The following is a 5,352-nucleotide window of genomic DNA, read 5'->3' on the forward strand; positions in this document are numbered from 1 at the left end:
GTCGCATGGATTCCAGTCAGTATCAGCAAATTCTTGCGAACAATGTTCAAGAATCAGTGACAAAGTTGAAGTTGCGCCGGGGCTGGATACTTCAACAAGACAACGACCCTAAACATTGCTCAAATTCTACCAAAGCATTCATGCAGAGGAACAAGTACAACGTTCTGGAATGGCCATCTCAGTCCCCAGACCTGAATATCATTGAAAATCTGTGGTCTGTTTTAAAGCGGGCTGTCCATGCTTGGAAACCATCAAACTTGACTGAACTGGAGATGTTTTGTAAAGAAGAATGGTCAAAAATACCTTCAACCAGAATCCAGACCCTCATTGGAAGCTATTTAGAGGCTGTTATTTCTGCAAAAGGAGGATCTACTAAATATTGATGTAATTTTTCTGTTGGGGTGCCCAAATTTATGCACCTGCCTACTTTTGTAATTTGTAAGTAATTATTGCACACTTTCTGTAAATCCTATAAACTTCATTTCACTTCTTTAATATCACTGTGTTTGTTTGCTATATGATATATTTAATTGAAATATCTGTTCCAAACAACCAATGATCCATAAAGGAAAATCTTGAAAATGATCAGGGGTGCCCAAACTTTTTCATACCACTGTATATGCCAACCCTGTCTTCTTCTTTGTCAAACTGTTAAAGCAGTGTTAAAGCACTTTGAGCTACATGACTGTACGAAATGTGCTATATAAATACAGTTATTATTATTATTAATAATAATACTGCCAGCTACTGGTTCTGTTGTCCTTCTGTAAAAAATAAAATGTATAAAATACCGACAGGGGGTGGTGTCCGAGCAGTAACACCAACATTGATTGTAGTAGCTCATTAAACTGACTGATAGGTTATGATTATGATTCTCAGTTTTTTTTATTTTGTACAAATGTTCTACATACTCTAAGTTACTAAAGATAAATACATCAACTACGATAGAATAAATGAATTATGTTTTTGTACAGTGGTAAAAACATCCTTGTCAGGAAACTTTCTCTGTTAGATAGGACTGTAAAATATGTTAGTTCATACCCCAGTTTCCTAACACACAATGAATTTAAAAAATATCAAATAAAGATCTGATCAAATTAAGAATCAAATACGAGATCTCAGGTTTTTAAAAGTTTTACTTGCAGCAAGGAGTGCAGAACAATGGTTACATTCAGAACTGCACTGAACTGCAGGGTATTTTACACACACTTCAGTGGTCAGCACCTTGTTGTTTCACAGCCATGCGATGTTCACACGCACTGATTGGTAAAGACTGCTCCAAACAAGGATTCTCCACCAATAGGAGCTATGTGCATGTGCTGTAGTTAATCAAGTCAGATAAGTCCATGCAGTTCGGATGTTTTTCTCTCTTTCTTTTGTTGATCTTCCGTTGGTCTCCTTATTTGGGCAAAGAAACCAGTTCTGGCCAGTTCTGTGTCCTGTCTCTATCTCCAAGACAGTACCATTCAGTGCTGTCCAGTCTTCAAATTAACTAGTTAATTAACCTAAATTAATATTAACTCATTATCTTAAGTTTAAGTTTCTAAACATTATACAAATTATGTTGAGAGCTGATGATACATCACTTCCAGAAGACAGTATATATAACTTCAGTAAATAAGTCCTTGAACACAAAGTAATGTCAGAGAAGCATACATCATTTTTATTATTATTATTATTATAATTTTAGTTGAGATGACTGACACAGTAGTTTTTACTTTTAGAATGTCACTGATTATCTAGACCTTGGGGATCTACCCAGAACTACACCTGCACTGTTTCAATTCAAAGCTCCTCAAAACTATAGTGACATTTTCATTACCTTTGAGTCAGAATAAGGAAAGAATTAAAAATTCCACTAACATGTTGGGGATTTCTAAAACAAGACAGGAACCTACACTGGAAAACCTTGTTAGAAATTTTACTATGGCGGTTAATCAGTTTCATTTTAAATATAATGCTTTCTCGGACCTAAGACTACTGTACAAACATGTATATACCATTAATATTTGTGTCAGTCAATAAACAGTTTTTTACTACAACAACAAAAACACAGATCTTGGGACATCGTTTTTGATGTTATAAAGATTGAAACAAGTACTGCAAATATCTGCAACAACCATTGGTCGAACGTGTTAGGTTTATTCTAACATATGTGACAACAAAGTAACAACACAAAAGACGTCTGGATCTTTTACTTGCAAGGGGAAAGTGCAGCTTGCTCTGCTGGCAGCTTCCTCATCAACTCCGAGTTGCTGCACCCTTCCTCTGCTCTTTTATTTAGTTTACAAAAGTATCAGATTACATATCATGTGATCGTGTGTGAGTATATGAATGGGTATGGAGTAAGAAGGTGGTGTGAATGTGGGTGTGGCTGTGTCTGGTAATTTCTCCATCAGTCTTGAGCACACTAGATTATAATATGAGAAGCAAACAGTTCCTTAAAGCGACAGTACAGCATGAAGCAATGATAATAAATTAAATTCTTCCAACAGAACGAATAAAACTTGAAGCTGCACTTGAGACAAAGCAGATGCCCAGATGTTTTTGGGATCACATGCTATCTCCTCCTGGGTTTTAAACTGAAAAGTGAAACAAACAGGAACCCCGGTCATGGCAGCAGTGATGGGGATTGGAAGAGCAGGCAACGAGGAGAATGGACTCAGTGTTGCTTTGTTATCTGGAGGCGAGGGTGGAGTGGTTCCTTGGAATGTGTCAGTGGTGCTTGTGGTTGAAGACTTGGGGCTGAGTGTTGTCACCACCGGTGTGATGTTTGTATCAGTTTCCGGCTGCAGCGTTCCTTTGTTGTTTGGCTGAACTTCTGTGGCGTCAAGGTAAACGACTCCTGTGGTAGTTCCTGAGCAGTGTTGGTTCCAGAAGCCGTTTGTGAAGGATCATCGGCAGAAGTAGGATCACTGGGTATTTGTCCAACATCTGACTCCGGCTGCACTGAAGTATCAGGGGTAGTCAGTGAAGGTTCAACATTGGCAGTAGGAAGGACGTCTGCAGTCTGCTGGGCTTCGGTGTTGGGAATGTCAGTCACTGTGCTCTCTACTTGCTGAGGATCCTGGGAAGGCTCAACATGTGCGGCTGCCTCTTCTGATGAATCAGATTCACTGGACTCTGATGAAGAACCGCAATCAGTCATCGGGACCTGTTTTTATAACAAGACCACAAATAAAGTCATTTATTTATTATTATCAAAGTCATTTTATTGGTTTTTAACAGAATATTAAATTCTGACTCACTGGTTTGGACAGGACTCATTCCCCACCATGAGGACAGCACACAGTGTGTTCCATAGAATCGCCATTGCTATTAAGATAGTAAATAATTCAGTGGAATTACAATGTAATTTTTGCTCTCACACAACCTTAAACTTCTTGTGTCCCAATGAAAGCTACTGAGTGGACATTACTTAGCTGACTATTTATGAATTTTTTTTGCCTTTGTTCTACAGGAAGAAAGGTAGAAGGACAAAAGAGAATGGCCAAAAAGGTGAAAGGCAAAATTAAAAAAAAAAGATTAAGAAGGAACAGAAACACAGGCTAAATTGTCTTTATCTCTGTCCTTTTGCTGCTGCAGTACAACATTTCCCCAATATGGAGACAATAAAGTTCAAGCTAATCCATTCTAGTCTAAATGTATTGAGAAATGTATGTATATTAAAAAAACTAAAAGAACAAGGATGAAAACAAAAGTGCAAAAATGACAGAAGGGCAGAGGGAGCAGGAAGGTGAACAGAATAAAAGGCAATAGGATGAAAGAAAAAAAGACAAAAGGGCCAACATCAAAGGGTAGATGCTATTTTTGAAGGACTTGAAGCTGGCTCAATGTGGTGAACTATTTAAGATATGAATAATTACAATCAGACACGAAGCAGCCCTTTCAATAATTGTTTAAAGAAAAGGAATGACCCACCTGGATGTGTGGAGTATCTCCTTTCTCTGTGCAGCACTTCAGGCGACCAACACAAATGAACCAACTCCACCAAAAATCAGTCTAGTAAGAACTCTTATTTTCTTGTCATGCATTTATATGATCACAGTCCAATGTGTGGGCACATGGATCCAATCATCCATCATCCGCTTCAGGTCGTTAAGCATAATTCACAAACAAAGCTAAAATCCCTGAACACAGTCAAATTTAACTGCTGAAGAAATACACTGACAGTAATAAAATGTGTGGTTTTGTGGTCGTGGAGTAAACAATGACACGATTCTACTTTGGAAAGACCTGTCTCCATTGTCCTAAGTCATTTCTCATCTGAGAGACAACAAAGACAAAGGATTTTTATATTCCAATTGTTGCCCTTCACTACAACAACATCCTCTATTTACATCCACACTCATAATTTAAATTCAGCAATCACTCAGGAATACCTTCACCGTCAAGTCAGGAATTTGTCAAGCGAATCAGTGAGACAGGAAGTAGTGTTATTTAGAGTTAGACAGTGTCAGGTTTATTCTAACACATATGACGACAAAGTAACAACACAAAAGACGTCTGGATCTTTTTCTTGCAAGGGGAGAGTGCAGCTTACTCTTCTGGCAGCTTCCTCATCAACTCTGAGTTGCTGCACCCTTCCTCTGCTCTTTTATTTCGTTTACAAAAGTATCAGATTACATAACATTTGATTTTGTGTGAGTATATGGAGTCAGAAGCTGAATGTGAAAATGGGTGTGAATGGGGGTGACAAGGAAAAGATGGGAAGCAAGCAGTTTCTTAAAGCAACAGTAACACACTGGAGTAAATACGGGAAGCAAGCAGTTTGTTAAAGTGATAGTACAGCATGAAGCAATGATAATAAATGCAATTCTTCCAACAACAAGTAATACTGTAGTACTCCACTGGCAATAAGTTGTAAACAATGATCTCAGGAGAAACACCAATAAAATAAGCCAAATATATTCCACATTAAAAAATGTTTGAAGTGAAAGTGATCGACTGCTGAATTCTGCTCTCTCCACAAACTCAGGCTCGTTTTATTGACACACACATCCAGGGGTGGTACATATCAAGCGATACAGACGTCATTTGTTCTACACACACACATTGGTTGGTCGTTGGTTTCTCATCCCGTTTCGATCGAACCCAGCTGTTGTTGTGACATTGTGTTTTAACCATGAACCCAGCCGTTGTTGTCACATTGTGTTCTACAAGTTTCTGTTTTCCATCACACCAAAGACTCATCTTGTCACAACAAACCTTGGGTTGCAGCTCCTTTTCTCTACATCTGCATATTTTCAGTTTTAGTTTTAAGCAGCATTTTATGTTCAAGCTGGTTATATGTTTTAGCACACCTTTATAATCTTTTAAAACATGATTATATATGTTGCATACTTCTATAAA

The sequence above is a fragment of the Cynoglossus semilaevis genome, chromosome W (genome assembly GCF_000523025.1).
Source record: "Cynoglossus semilaevis isolate Cse_v1.0 chromosome W, Cse_v1.0, whole genome shotgun sequence".
Taxonomy (NCBI): domain Eukaryota; kingdom Metazoa; phylum Chordata; class Actinopteri; order Pleuronectiformes; family Cynoglossidae; genus Cynoglossus; species Cynoglossus semilaevis.